This window comes from Mustela nivalis (genome assembly GCF_964662115.1).
Source record: "Mustela nivalis genome assembly, chromosome: 14".
Lineage (NCBI taxonomy): Eukaryota > Metazoa > Chordata > Mammalia > Carnivora > Mustelidae > Mustela > Mustela nivalis.
The window spans coordinates 7,949,652-7,965,644 of NC_139033.1; positions in this window are offsets into that span (position 1 = coordinate 7,949,652).

Genomic DNA, 15,993 nt, shown 5'->3' on the forward strand with positions numbered 1-15,993 from the left:
TTTGCCTCTGGTTGATCTCGGATAGCTCAGTGTTTCCCTTTAGTGCTCACTGTCTCCATCTGTGACTTAGGGAGTTGGCTTATTCATATGTGTAAGGTCTTCCGAACCAGGAGGCTTATGCAAGTGTGTGAAGTGGGCCAGGGGTGGTAGCATCCTAGGGAGAAATGAGAACCGGGTGGACCGGGGGCCCTTGCCCCTCTAAAGGGCACAGCCATCCCTCAGGTCTGCTAATTGGTGCCAGGCAGGAATGCTGGCCTGATGTTGCCTGAGTTCCTTATTTCTCAAGGGGAGAGAGAAATAAAGATTTTTATGTAAAAATCTGATTTTTGAATGTCTGCAATTAATTCGAAATTCTTACAAGCATGACATGGGCCAAGCAAAGCAATCCTATGAGCCAACCGCGATCTCTAATCTAGATCTGCAGGCTCTCTCTCTCTAGCCCCCGGTGCTGTGAGTTTCTGACTTATGGGAACAGCCTTGGGTTCCAGAGCCCTGTCCTTGGCAAGCGCGGGAGAGTAGAATGCGGAGGAGGAGAACCCTGGTATAGGACGAACCTGGCAACACACTGCTTTGTAGCTAGACAGGACCCACTGGCAGAAGAAAACCCAAGGGGATTGGTCCACAAGTGTCCGATGGTTCATTTTACCTTTCTGGCTGAGCTTCTGGGTTTCAGGTAGCATGCTTGATTTTTATGTGCAAAGCTGAAGTCCACTAGTCAGCCTGGGCTCCGTGGTGCCCCATAAATCATAGGCTGTTCTTATTATTAATAAAATCCAGCCAATGCCGAAGGTGCTAAGGAAACGTGACATGGGAGAAAGCAAGGCTTGAAAGTTGGTGGAGACCTGTCTCGACCCCATAAGCAAATGGTTTGAGAGTCCAGCATTTTCCTTGGGAAAATGGTTTATGTTTGTTTTCACCCATCACGTGTTTAAGGACACTATATGTCAAGCGCCGTGTGGATGCTGAAGATACAAGAGGGCATGAGTCAGACTCTTTCCTGCCATCTTGGAGTTGAGTCTCTAGGAGGGGAAGGGGGCTAATGAGAGGAAGAATCCCTCAGAGTTTGCAAAAGACAGGAACTGGGCAGAGCTTGCGGGGGGATCTCTGGGAGGGGTCAGCGAAGGATCCCCATGAGGACTGATATGTAAGTTCTCCCAAGAAGGACGTGCAGAAAGTCAGCTGTGCAAGGAGCATGCACGCGAGAGCCGGAGGCCAGCCAAGGACAGTGGATCCAGGGTGGGAGTTCTGGGGTTGAAGACCCAGTGATGTGGCTACCTCCCTGGGCATCCGTATTCCCATAAGGGAAGGGAGAGGTTCTGGTCTGGACAGTCTCCTGGGCCCTTTGAGCTCTGTGAGCACATGACTCTTTGGTGACATGCTGAGATGAGTCAGACAGGGACATTTCCGTAGCACTATTTGGCCTTCGTCAGTCTGAATAATAATTTGAAGAGAACCCATGGAAGCTGTTGGGGGTGGAGCGAGACTTTTCCACCTGCTGGCTTCATCTCCGGTGGCACTGACCCTCCGCTCAATGCACCTCGAGATGTGAGTCCAGGCTAGGTTTCCTCTTCCTCCTGGTGAGTCTCAAAGGGACTATAGTGTGTGCACCATGTGCCAAGCTCGTGTGTCCTTCAATCACAAAACAAATGTTTAGCAAGTCCCAGGTGCTGGGCTGGGCACTGGGGATGCAGTCAGTGAGATGGGGAGATTCCAGACTGACACAGAGCTCACATGGAGTAAGATGATAAAATGAAATAGCGTGTATGCACTATCTCATATGCACGAGAGAGCAGGAGGGAGAGAGGGAGACAGAAGGAGATAAAGAGACAGAGAAATAAGGGGAGAGAGAGACCAGCGAACGAAGGGTAGTACCTAAGGTTGTACCGTCACAGATGACCACCTTGAGAAGCTGACTTCTGCATGGAGACCTGATAACAGTCCAGTGAGGGAAGGGGAAGGGCATGGGGAAACAGCAAGTGCAAAGGCCCTGAGGTGGGAACAAGCTTGGCGTGTTCAAAGAGGAAAGGCAGTGGAGTGCTGCAGCTTGGTGAGCAAGGGAGAAGTTGGAGAGGGGTCAGGGCCAGAGCAGGGAGGAGCTTTTCTTTCCAAGCACAGCGACAGCCTCCTGAGAGGTGTTAAGTAGGAGAGTGACATGTGCTGATGGATGTCGCATGAGAGAAGCTTGACTGCTCTGGGGAGCAGCAGGAGCGGAAGCTGAGGGTCCCGTTGGGAGCCTGTTGAAGTTATCAGGGCAGGAGATGATGGTGGCTTGGTGGCAGTGGAGACGGGCGAAGGGGTCACACCCATGACATCTTTTGGGAATAAAGCTGGCACAGCGTGCTATGGATTGGCAACAAATAACCAGGGAAGGGGAAAGAAATAAAATAATACCCCTATATCAAATAATACCCCTATTTATTTATAGATGCATGCTTAAATTTAATTTCCACGAACAGAAATATATATTTACCTGTATGCACACATAATACATACATGTGCATATACACGTGCAAATATAGATTTACATATATCTTTACATTCAATCCCCACAAATTTAATCCCCATAAATATATATATTATTTACATTGAATCCGCACAACCACCCCTGGAAGTGATATTGTTATCCCCATATTATGGCCAGGGAAGCTGAGGCATCTCTAAAGGTCAGAACTTGAGCTCAGATCCAGATCTGTTTGCCCTTCGAGGCCACCTGGAATCATCTCTGCTTGGCTTCCTCTCTCCTCGTTCGTGTGGCTCTGTTCCTTCCTCAGGGACCGGCTTCCACCCAGGATCCAGCCTTTCCCCTTGCTTGGGTGAGAGACCTAGTTGGTGCAGCTCAGTCGGGTAACCCCTGAAATGTCAGATCCTGTCAGCTCTCCCGAGGCAGAGATGAGCGCGGCAGAAAGTGCCTCTGGAACCCGCTCTGGGAAGTGTGTCTCACCAACCCTTTGAATGCTACCCGGGATCTCGGCACCCCCTGCCCCTCCGATGGCTTCTAGCTTTCTGCTGGTGACAGCTTCGATGATCTCCTGTGACAGGGGGAATATGCAGCCACAGGGATGCAGCTCCGTGCCCGGGAAATGTCACCTCCAATCCATGTCACAGAGGAGAGTGAAGCAATTAAAGAGCGGCCAGTTTTCTCAGCTCTGGCTCCAGGCAAACTGTGGGGGTCGGAGAAGGAGATGGGGAGGGAGGCGACGGGAGGGACAGTAGCAGGGGCGGGGGGAGCAGGGCAAGTCAGGGGAAGGCGCCCGTGTTCTGGCACACAGTAGGTACACCGGAAGTGTTTGTTGAGTGCATAAATGCCATTTGGAGTGCCACGTGCCATCCAGGGCCAGCCCTTCAGAACCCACGGACTCCTTGCTCCAGCTCCGGAGACAGTCCACGTCTCTGGCTCCCAGCGGAGGCCCTCTGCGGGACCTGCCTGTGGCTGAAGGGAGCTGCTTGCCCGCTGTCCATGGGAGCCTCTACCCCATGGCAGAGCCCCATGGGTGGGGAAAGGCCCAGCCCCTTTGTGTTGATTTAAAATCATGCTAAGGAGCCATCCTAGCTCCCGAGCTCCCTGGAGGGCTGCGAGACCTTTGTTGTAATGCATCACAGCGCACGTGCCCCTCTCCGTGCAACCCTTGCCCCCCTGGACAGGTGGTGTTCCCATGAGCAGTCCCCAGTGTCCCATCTGCCTGCCCATCTCGGCCTCGGAAAACCCCACCTCGGGCAAATACCGTTAGCAACAACAATCATCAGGGCTTGGCTGTTCACGGTGTTCACTGGTCCCTTTCCGAGGCAAACCCTGAGCTCTCTTTGTTGGGAAGAATCCGGCTAATGGGCGAGATGGAGAGAAAAAGAAAGAGTCACAGAGGCTTCTGCGTCTCCATGACAAAAATCCCCAGAGTCTAGGGAGTGGGAGAAGCCAAAAAATCCATGAAGATGGAGTTTCAGGGGTCGACACTGACAAAGGGGGGAGAGAGGGTATTTCCAGCTCTGAATGGAGGGTCCTGATGAGAGTAGAATTTTAAGGGTGTTTACTAAACATTTACAGTGAACCACCCTCTGCTCCCTTGGAGTCTGAGGAAGGAGGGAACAGAGATGCGGAACACTTTTACTTGGTTTTCTGACTTTAGAGACTGGACTCCATGTGAGGCAGGGCCTCTCTGGGTTACCAGGAGGACCCAATGGAAAGGGGGTTCGAGGCAGTTGAAAGAAAGAGCAGAGCTGTGAATTAGTGAGAGGGCTAGGAAAATAAGGAAGAGAAAACCTCCCCATGACTTGGAGAAGAGTTGAACAGAAGGAAAGAGAAACAGGATGAAACCAGAGCAAGAAAGATGGGTTCCTGCAGCACTGGGTACTTCAGCTGGATTAACAGAACTCAGTATCCTTTCCTTGAAACCGCTCTGCCTGCAGGCCCCTGGGAGCACAGACTGCTCCTTGCACTGGGGTCAGCACTCATCAGTCGAAGGTGACGTGTTAATTAGGATAAGGCCCAGCCACTACAATAAAAGCCAATCTAATAGTGACCTAAGAGAACTGAGTAGTTTATTTCTCTTGCAAAGGTCTAAACCTCCAGAGTCCATTTGCTATGGTTATCCCACAGGGATGAAGTCCCAGTCCCAAATTTCTTCTCGTTCATTTCTCTGCATTAGCCCTTGGGATCCAAGGTGAGTGCTCCCATTCCTGCCATAAAATCTGCATTCTGTTCAGTGGGGTAGAAGAAAGGGGGCATGGAAGAGGGAGCCTTCCATTTAAGGATAAGACCCATTGCATCTGTTGCCTTCCTGTTGGTTAGAACTTAGTCCCATGGTCATGGTTTAGGTTCAAGGGAAGCTGAAAAATACAGTCCTTATCTAGGTGGCCATGTGCCCAGTTAAACTTTATGGATTCTGTTACTAAAGAAGGAGTATGGAGGGATGGCAGTTGGGGGGTGACCCAAGCAGAGGCTGGGCAAGGCCGTGACGTGGCTCATTACAGACTAAGTTTGGAGGGAGACTGCTGGAAAGATTAGGCCTTTAAGAAAGAGAGATGAGTGGAGTAGGCGGGTTCTGAGAGAGAATGGTCAGCTGTTGAGCTGTGAAATCCATCTCAGGTCTCAGTTCTCAATTTAAGTGTTGTTACATTTCAGTTAGGATGCTTTGGGCTGGGAAGAACGGAAGACTCAGATGGAAATTTAGTAATTTAAAAGTGCATAGTTCATGTCATGGGGGTTCAGAGGTAGGGTGGGTTCAGGCATGGATTATGGACAGTTCAATGATGTCTCTAATGACTCAATGACCTGGAGTCATTCTTCAATCTGTCCTCTTCATCTGTGGCTTAGTCCTCAGGCTGGCTGGTTCTACTCATTGTCACGACACGGTAACTGACAGGCGAAGGCGACAGGCTGCCTTGGTCCTACCTGGTAGCAGACAGTGAGAGAGAGAGAGAAACTGTTATACGCTCAGGCTCAAAAAATTCCTTCCAGTCAGTTACATTGGACCTGTTTAGATAATATTCTCTCTCTGCATAACAGAAGATGCTTATTAACTTAGACTCAGCAGCTTCCGTATCTGGAGACTTGGCTAAAATCAGAGTTCTGTTAGGTTTCTGTTGGGAACTGTAAAGCTTCCATTCACCCTACAATAAACTCCCTTCTCCAGGGTGGCCTGAGAGTGCCTTACCCCTGAAACCAGAATGCTTAATTAATGCACCAATAAAAGCTTCAAAGGCAAGATGCTCCAAAGGAGATGAAGGAGGAAGCGGGGGAGGAAAGGATAGGAGGAGAGATGTGGGCATATGTGCTAGTGAGCTTCCAAAATATTGAAGGAAGACTCTGTTGCCTGTAACCTTCAAGGTCATTCAAGACAATTAGTGTGATGGAGAGAAGACACATGGGAAGCCACTTTGGAGAAAAATCTCCATGATGAGACATGAAAAGGGGAACTGGAAAACTCCTGCTCTGCATGGCCAGAAAGAGCGTGAGTAGGGCAACAACTTGCCATATTGGATAAGAGCATCCAGTTGATACCCTAGTTGATGGCTACGTTCAGGATGACACACAGGTATCACTCCAAGGCCAGTGTGACTTCTAGTGGCCCTTGGAGCAAACCTTCAGAAGAATTCAGAATCCTGATGAGTGACATCCCTGAACTACTTAGTCTCATTCCAGAACTTTCTTTCTCAGCTTTGCTCTCTGCCTTTGAAGAACTATCCTTAGTAGTGTGGATGCCTCTTCCCTTTTTTATGAGTCTTCCTACTGATGGCCCGAGCATTTTCCTTGTCTTGTTCCTCTAAGGAGCAGCATGTCAAAAGGACAGAGGATGGTCTCTAGAGTTGGGGTGAATTCAGGGTTTGGACATCAGGTTTCTCACCCAGTTTCATTTATTTCATTTGAAATAAAAAGAATAGTATCAACTTGAGATGCATGATCCAAGGATCAGCTTTAATGGATATAGTAAGTCCAGAGTGGTGCTCACTCTCCATTTTGGGGGAAATCACAAAAAGTTTCTTGCCCTGGTTGCTCCAGTCCTCAAGATCACAGACCACCTTCTGTTCTTCTGATTTCATTCATTCATTACTCATCTGCGATGACAACTTACATCTGTGCTGGGGAATAGCTTTGCCCCCATCTTGACATTCAGACGCGGGTCCAAAGGCATTCTTCTTGACACTACTGAGTTTAATTTTGCTCTTCACTTGAGTTCACTTTAGCCAGGTTCTGGGGGCTTTTTATGATCTTCTTTTAAATGGTGCACATTTGGACATGATAACTGAAATCATGGTATTTCAAGGGCAGATCCAGGTGATGACACTGAGAGTAACCCAAAGTGAAGAATGAAATTAAACTCAGGAATGTCAAGAAGTATGCCTTGGCACCTCGATCTGAATATTAGGATGAGGACAATGGGTTTTTAAATTAGTGGTTTTTGTTTTTTATATCAGGCAATGGCTGGCAACGAGTAGAGAAAGCAAGAGGGAGCGCAAGAGGGGTTCGTTTGAAATTTTCAGATTTTATACCCCCATCTGGATTCTCCCGCTGAGAAGCAGGCTGGACACTCAGACCTGGAAACCCGTACCAGACGTCTAAGCACTAGAAGTCCACTTCTGATGATGGTATTTGGCAACATTGGGCCTCTTTGGGCCAAGGGTTTAGTGCCAAGAGTAATTGTGATTTACGCCCCTAACCCATTTGGGTGCAAAATGGTTTTGATTAGATGCATACCATGTTTATTAAGCCTTGCACAAAGCAGGCTGGGGACTTGACTGGTCTGCCATAAAAGGGAGGGAGATTTACACGGCTCCCTGCAGGATTCATTTAATCTCTTGGGGATTTACTGACCTTCAATTAGAACTGTTAAGTACTGTTTACACGGTCCCTAATTCATACAAGACCGATGTAAGGTTGAATTTTGCTTTCATTAAGGACCTATGAATCAGGGAAATAAAAATAAAAAGTCTTTGCCAAGCAAGATGTGACTTGGTTAAAAACAGACAACAAAAAAATTGAAAGCAAAAAGCCACTAGGAGTTGAAAGCCTTACTTTGCCATAATTTAGGAATAACCTGATACTAAACTGTTGATCTATTTTTAGGACAGGTTTCAAAAGAAAAGACAAAAAAACAAAACACCTGATCTGAGATTATTTGCATGAGGATTAGCTTTACAGTTTTAAAACTTTCTTACAGAGAGCTGGGGCAAGACAGATCCTTGATTTGTTTTTGGTTGTTCAAAAGTCAGGATTCCCTTTTATTTACTAGAAGGAAGAATGCAATTCACCCCTTATAGGAGCCCATCGTACACACAGAAATTGCCTTTAGCTGTGTCTTTGAACTACAGAACATGGACTCCCATTGGGTTTATAAAAGATACTGGGGCTACATAAAACCATGAAACATCATGCCTGTACGTTATTCAAGGACTTGGGGGGAAAACATAGTTTTAAAGGTACTGGGAAAGAAAAGGGGGGAAAAACCACTACAGTGTTGGATGAGAAGTCATAAACTCAGATGCCCCCAAGGAGCAAGCAGGTGGGAGAATGAGTGAATTAGCCTCACTGGGCACGAGTTGGGTAAAGTGAGGAGCCCATTTCCATTTAAAGAGCTCAGGGCTCAGCTACAGGCTCAGTAAATGCTGTTGCATGAATTGTTAGGTGTTCCCTGTTTTTCCTGGTGTTGGGACTTACTGTTGAAGGAGAACTCTGTGCAAAATGTTCAGAACCACAGCCTCATGCCAGGAGAAGTGATTTTATTACATTTTTCTTTAAAATGTTTTTTATTTATGTAATCTCTACACCCAGTGTGGGGCTTGAACTCACAGCCCTGAGATCAAGAGTCACATGGTCTTCTTTTTATTTTTTTTTAAGATTTTTATTTACTTATTTGACAGATAGAGATCACAAGTAGGCAGAGAGACAGACAGAGAGAGAGGAAGGGAAGCAGGCTTCCCGCTGAGCAGAGAGCCCAATGTGGGGCTCGATCCCAGGACTGTGGGATCATGACCTGAGCTGAAGGCAGAGGCTTTAACCCACTGAGCCACCCAGGCGCCCCTCGCATGGTCTTCTTGACTGACCCAGCCAGGCACCCACAGGAGGAGTAATTTTAAACCCTTTGACATGTTATAGGCATAGCTTCCAATTTCTGTCTTGGAAGCAGAACCCTTAAGCTCTGGTGACCTAGGGTTTTACAAAACAAACTCAATCCCAAGGTAGCAATGGAGTTGCCATTATCACAGCCAACAGTTATCTTGTCTACATCATGTCCCTGAATACTTCCAGCTGTCCTGTGTGGTGTTTGAAAGATGGGGAAACTGAGGCTCAGCAAGGTGAAGCCGCCTGCTCAAGAAGTGGCAAATAAAGCCTCCCACTCAGTCTCAAAGCCCAGAGCCCGTGTTCTTGACCATCATGAAAAGTCTTTAGAGACTAAGACAGAATTCTAGAGCTTCTCTTTATTATGTCATTTGGTCTTCATCTAGAGTGGGGACTGGAGGTGGGTCTCTACCCTGCCATGCTCACTTCTATCCATTGGTGTCTCTTGCTGTGGAATGAATTATTCCCTGAACGACGAGGAGCTTGGGGGCCAGTAAAGGAAGGAGAGGCCTGATGGCCCACAGTGACATTTTCTATATCCTGAGACCCACTGGTGACGCTAGTGAGTGAGATCTCTTTTCCCACTGTCCAAAGAATAGAAGACTTTCAATGCCAGATGAAATAACGAGTTGGATCGACACCCACTTTGGTGACCTGGTGATGAGTTCAGCTCGTGCCCAGATAAAATGCGGAGGATATTTGATAGAGAAACTCCCACACCTTTACCCTCGGTGGCTTAAAGTCTCTGTCTTAGGGTGGGTTTTTCCACATGTAACTTACAATTTGAGGACAGATCGTTTAACAGGGAAGTGATTCCCGGAAGCCCTGGTAAAGAAATAAGAAAGTGAAAAGAGTACATTAATAAGCAAGTGACAGCTCTGAGGTAGGGCTGCCAGATAAAAGACACCCAGTTACATTTGAGTGTCAGAGAAACAACTAATTTTCAGTGTTTGTATGTCCCATTTTACATGGGACACTCCTGTACTGTTATTCATTGTCTCTCTGGAATTCCAAGCTAACTGGGCTCACTATATTTTCACTTCTTGTATCTGACACCTTGCACTAGGGGCTTCTGGGAGAAGGTGTGGCGCACACTGGAAAAGCAGGGAAGCAGGGCTGTTTACCTTCTATCTTAACATTTGTCATTGGTCGAGGGCTACTCTGGGTACGTCAGCTCCTTGGCACCTCGGGTCTGCTTTGCAGAAGGCTGGACTCATTCCTTCAAGTAGAGAGAGCCCCAGACAGGAAGACACAGGTGCTTGCTCCCTTGGGACTAGGGTGAGGGGAGCAAGGTGCCTGGGCTACAAAATTTAAGGAGCTGCTCATTCAAGCAGGGACATGCAAAGACAGAGTCAGCCTCATTCTGTGCACCCTGGCCTGGCCCTGGCTCATAGGCAGAGGTCTTTGGCGGCAGAGCATCTGTAAGGATCACGGGATAGAGCGCGCCAAGTAGGAAATCCTGATGCCCTCCCAGAGCTTTCGATTTTCCTTTAGTGCAGATTCCCAACATTTATAAAGACCTGCCTGTTTCATACATGAGAAAGAAAGACTCACTCTGGCCACTGAGCATCTAGTTCTCTCTACTCCTTGCTTATATGTTTTCCTTCATGTTCCTTTTCTATGGCCCAGTTATCGAGCACATCACATCTCTTGAATAATAATCATGTAATAATCACCTAGCCCAGCAAGCTAGACTGGCAGCTCTTTGGGGCTGCCTTCTTTTGTTCATTTGTTTTTTCTTGGAAGAGATGATACAGTTGAGGTCGGTCTGAACTGATGGAGAAGGACATGAGGAAGGGGAGCTTGCCCAACCTCAACAAGCAGCGCTTCTCTCCATCTGCCCTGCATGGTGTGTGGAGGTGAGAAATATGACCTCTCCTTCGCTCCTGTCTTTCTCCCACCCTGCTGTTCACATACCAACATGCACTGAGTATCTTCTTGGCTCTGGATGCTACGGGGGTAATTTTATCTTCAGCAATGTATGTGTAGGGGCAGGGGGTGGCATGCAGTCTGTTTTAGGCGACCGAGGGTTTCAGTTTCAGATGGCATGGTTTTTCCTTGGGTAGGCTTTTTTTTTTTTTCTTCTTTTCTTTTCTTTCTTTTCTTTTCTTTTCTTTTCTTTTCTTTTCTTTCTTTCTTTCTTTCTTTCTTTCTTTCTTTCTTTCTTTCTTTCTTTTGAATGCAACCTTTAAAAAAAAATTTAAAATCAATTAGCTAACATATAGTACATCATTTTTGATGTAGTGTTTAATGCTTTCTAACATGCTGCGCTATCAACAGATTTTTTTCAAGTTGTTTAGAGTCCTCTTGTATCTTCTTTATCTTTGCTTACTTTTATCTCTTTATCTATATGGTGTAATGGTTTGGAGCATGAACTTGAGACTTAGAACTGGGTGGGAGTCTAGCCCCCAACACCTGCCAGGTATGAGACTGGAAACCAGGCAGATCATTTAACCTTTCTGTACTCAAGTTCCATGACTAAGGCATGGGGATGAGAATGGTATTTACCCATACAGTGTTGTATAAGAGTCAAGAGAGGCAAAGTCATGCTCCAATAATTACCAGTCTCTAAATCTCAGTGGACTTAGAGCTCAGACAACACAAGCTTATTTTTTATTTATGCTACATGTTCTTTGCACATCTGCTGCTATCATCCTTATCCTTGGACCAAGAAAAACCAAAGATCATTTACAAAAATGGAAGATATTTCAAGACAGGTGGGAGTAATGAGTTAGGTCAACACCCACTTTGTTGATCTGATAGCGAGTTTAGCTCACCTCTAAATAATTCTAAATGGGATTTGCAAGATCATGGATTGAGATTGCTGTTTGGGAGTGGGTAATCCCCAAAGCAACTGGAATTTAAGTGCAAGAAGATTTTTTGGGGGGGATTGGAGGGAGTGTTTCAGGAAGCACTGGCAGGGAAGTGACAAGATGAGAAAGGAAGGGAAGGGAGCCGGTGCAGGATGGATGTGTTAGTGGGCTACTGTGGGCAACTGGACTCAGTTCCCTTCTGGTGACGAAGGCCCTACCACCTGGAGTGGCTCTTCTCTGGTGGCAAGGGGAAGATCACATGCGTCTGGGTCATGCACTGGCAGGGAAATCCTCCAGCCAGGCCAGCAATAGGTCTAATTTTCTCCCATACTCAGTTGGCCAGAATTAGTGACATGGCCCAACCCAAATGCAAGATACCTGGGGAAGTTCAATCACCCTAAATGGGAAAAGAACCAGGTGTATTACTGAATAGCACTTATGTCTATCATAGGTTGTGTGGGATTCGATGAAATCATATTTATTAAGCATATAATGTAGAAACCAGCAGAGAGTGAATGCATGACAAAAGTTGGTTGCCCTTTAAATTAGGACTATGTACACCCTGCTAGATTAGGAACAATTTAAGGGGGAGGACCTTGTCTTACTTCTAATAATACTGACATCTACCATTGAATACTTTCCATGGGCTGGGCATTGTGCCAAATAGCATTCCCCCAGCAGCCCCCTGAGGTAGGTGACAGCTCTTTTCCACCCTGTTTTACAGATGGGGAAACCAAGTCTGAGCGAGATTAAGTCAAGCTGCTCAGGCTCCTCTAGCAAGTAAGTGGTGGCTCGAGGATTGAAACCCATGCCAGTGCCTGTGCATTTGGCACCAGGCATCTGTGTCTCCTGTCTTTGATCTGCTAGCCTCTAGCCAAGCCCTAAACAGAGTGGGGCTCCATGAGTATTTGCAGAATTGACCAGAGTCACTTTTTTGGACTTCATAAGTACATCAGAGACCTTCCATCTACTCCCTCCTTTCTCAAGCATTCTGTCCCCAAATGGCCATATGCCCCATTGTTCTGCACTATCGACCAACACAACCTCTTCTTGCCATTTAATTACTCTCTGCAGTTCCGAGATTTGGCATCTCTCTTCACCTGCCCCTTGCCTCCTCTTCTCGTCCTGGTCAAAACTAGAGATTTCTTTGATGCCCCAGTGTTACAAGGCAGACATATCTGTGGGTACCATGACTCTTCTTCATGTCAAAGTTGGGCAGAATGTTCCAGAAATTTCCAAGGTATAAGAATAATGTCCTTAATGTTTTATCTGCCTACTATCACCTAAAATTGCTACTCTTTGAGGATTCTGATTTTTTTTTCCTCTTCTGGTCATCTTAAAAAAAAGAAATGGAATTTCATGTAGGGGTCCCTCTGGGAATCTGACAACTTCTCCTTCCTTTTATTCAGTTAAAGGCTGAAAATATCAGGCTGACTCTTATCTGATTCCTTGTCTATTAACATTATGCTCTGAGGAAAGCCCCCTCCTGCTCTGCAATTTCTTAAAACTTTTTTTTTTTTTTTAGTGGTGGTGGGTCATGGTAGACAAATAAAAATCATTCTGAGGTTATCTGAGACCTGCCATTCCACACAATAGCAATAAGAACGTTTTCCAAATTTAAAACTCTGATGGGGGAAGTGGGTTACAATAGGAGAAACCTTTGACCCTGATCAGTCATAATGGCTTCCTGGATTCAGGGATATTATGGGCTGGGGCCAAGGGTTTAAGCAGAGAGAACACAAGATGTGTTAAACTTAGAACACAATGTGCGAGTTCCGGGTGGGGCTGTTGGAGGGACATCTTTCTTTCTTTCCGGTGAAAATGATTCCTTTTCCAAACAAGGACCTGGATCTTTCTTGGGGTCTGGCCAGTGCCTGGGTACTTTTGTTCTGCTGCTGGTTTGAAGAGGAATTTTGAGTTATCCATGAATCTGAAAGTCTTCACTCTGGGGACCATTTCTAGGCATTATTTACCCCCATCTATTGAGTGATTGCTGTGTGCCAGATAACTGTTCTTGAGGTCAGGATCTATCAATAGAGAAAAAAAATAGCCCCAAAGCCCCGTCTTTGTCAGGCTTCATTCCATGGCCCAGTTTTTCAACCTCTGGGCTACTGACATTTCAAGCTGGAGAGTTTGGTGTAGTGGGGGGCTATCCTGTGCATCAGGGGGTGTTTGACAGCATCCCTGACCTTAACCCAATAGAAGTCATGAGCACCCCTCCCCAATCATGACAACCCAAAATATCTTCAGATGTTGCTAAATGTCTGGGGGGCCACCACTCTTGGTTGAGAAACACGGTTATATGGGAGGGAGACAGACTATACGCTGTGAAGGTATAAGTAGGTAACAAAGAAATAGAGTCAATCAAGACAGGTTAGTCAAGGAGGTCAATCAAGACAGGAGGGTCAAGTCTCAGTAGTGGGGTGGGGGTGCAAGATTATTGTCATATAAATGATGTAGTTGGGGAAGTCCTACTGGAGAAGGTGACATTTGATAAAGACGTGATGGAAGCAGTGAAGTGAGCCACAGGGCCATGGAGGGGACAGCCAGTGCAATGCCCTGCACATGCACGCTAGCCTCAGAATCACCTAGGGCATCTGTAGGGGGAGCGAAGGGAGAGTGCTCAGAGATGAGGCAGAGAGTTCAAGGGAGGGAGCATCCAGACTGTGCAGCATGGGGCCCCTGTGGCCACTGTCAAGACTTTGCTTTTCTCCAAGAGGAAGGGAAAATCATAGTCCCATTTCAAACAGCGGCATGAGATAGTCTCTCTCTTTTTTTCTTTCTTTCTTTCTTTCTTTCTTTCTTTCTTTCTTTCTTTCTTTCTTTCTCTCTCTCTCTCTCTCTCTCTCTCTCCCTCCCTCTCTCTCTTCTTTTCTTTTCTCTTCTCTTCTCTTCTGGCTGCTGTTGGGTTGCGAACAGACTATGGGGGATAAGGACAGAAGTAGGATCCTAGTGAGTCAAACTGTGACTCCAGGCAACTTAAAGAGGAGTGTCGCTGGGCCTGGCTAGACATCTGTCAGCCTCTCCAGACATCATCTGCCCTTCCAGTAAAGATGCACACAGTGGTGGTTGTAGGTGCTCAACATGATAGAGCGTGTCGGAAAGACTGGACAGTGAATTTGCCTGGTTTCTCCGACACCTTTTCTTGTTAGACTCTGTCCTGGATAACATCCTGATTTTCATTTTAGAAACAGTATGTGCCAGGTGGAAGACCAAAGGCTTAGGTAATTATAATTACTAATCATGTATGATAGAAATAAGCTAACCGAGCTTCTATGCTCTTGTTATTTGCCAGAGGCTGTGCTATCCTCCTTTCAAGCATTATGTTCTTGAATTCAGGCCACAACCCTGTGAGGAAGGTTCCTGTCTCATTGTTTTCCTCCCAGTCCAAATGAGGATGCTGAGATCAGAGGGCCGGAGTGACTTCTCTGAAGTTGCAGGGCCTCGAACCTCACTGACTGAGAGGTGTCTGAGAAGGATATGCAGCTGACCGATGTGGAATGTGGAAACTTCATGATTGCCTGGGGTCCCAGTTCCGTGTCCAGAACTGCCCCCTCCATGTCCTGGGACTCATCACGGGACGTTGGAGACAGGTGAGCTGCGGGCACAGGGCAGCGTAGAGCTAATCCCGCCTTTAGTGGCTGGAAGCATGGAGTTAATAGCTCAGGCTCTGTCATCTACAGACCAGTTCAAATCCCAGTTCCACCCACGCAGGACTCTGAGATCTGAGTCATTTACTTCACCGCCCTGAACTTCAATTTCCTCATCCCCAAGACTGGAGTAATAATAATGGTGTCCCACCCATATCTCCTGGCCCCCTCCTACCGTCCAAGCCACTTATAGCTCACGTGGGCAGTTCCCAATATTCTGACGTTCACCTCCAGAGGCTTTCTTTGATTGCTCACCTGTCCCAGCTCAGGATGGGGCAGATCAGAAGTGCCAAGAGGTGATATCCCCAGAGATAACCTCAACCAACAGAGAATGATGTGTAGTAGATAAAGGTCCTACTTCCTTATGGGACCTCTCAGGAGGTCCATAGCTTGACCCTGCCCCAGTTACCCTCAGCAGTGACCACTCACTAACACAGCTTTATTTCTGCTTCTTCCCTGTCTCTTCCTCCCTCCCCATGCTGCCTGGGATCATCTCCCAAATAAACCATTTTGTGTGCATCTCAGGATCTGTTTGGTGGGGGGGCACACCAGACCTCCTTAAGATTGTCGTGATGGTTATGAGAAAGCAAATGTGAAGTATTTAGCGTATTGTCACATACACGGCAAACATTGAAAAAATGGCCCCATGACACTGCTGATGAAGGTGATGAGGAGGAGGAGGACAATGATGATGATGACAGAGGCAAAGAAGATGATGACGGGGAGTAGGAAGGAGAAGAGGAGGAGGAAGAGGAGGAGGAGGAGGAGAGGAAGAGGGGGGAGGGCGATGCGGACGGAGAGGAGGAGGAGGAAGTGGAGGAAGAGAGGGAGGGAAGAAGGAGAGGCCGATGACTATGAAGAAACTAAGACCCGAAAGGGAAGAGCTAAGTGGCGAGTAGTAGATTGACAGGTCATGGGGACCTGGGGCAGCTGCTCAGCCCAACCAGTCCTATAAGGGAGTCAGCCCCAAACACAGTTT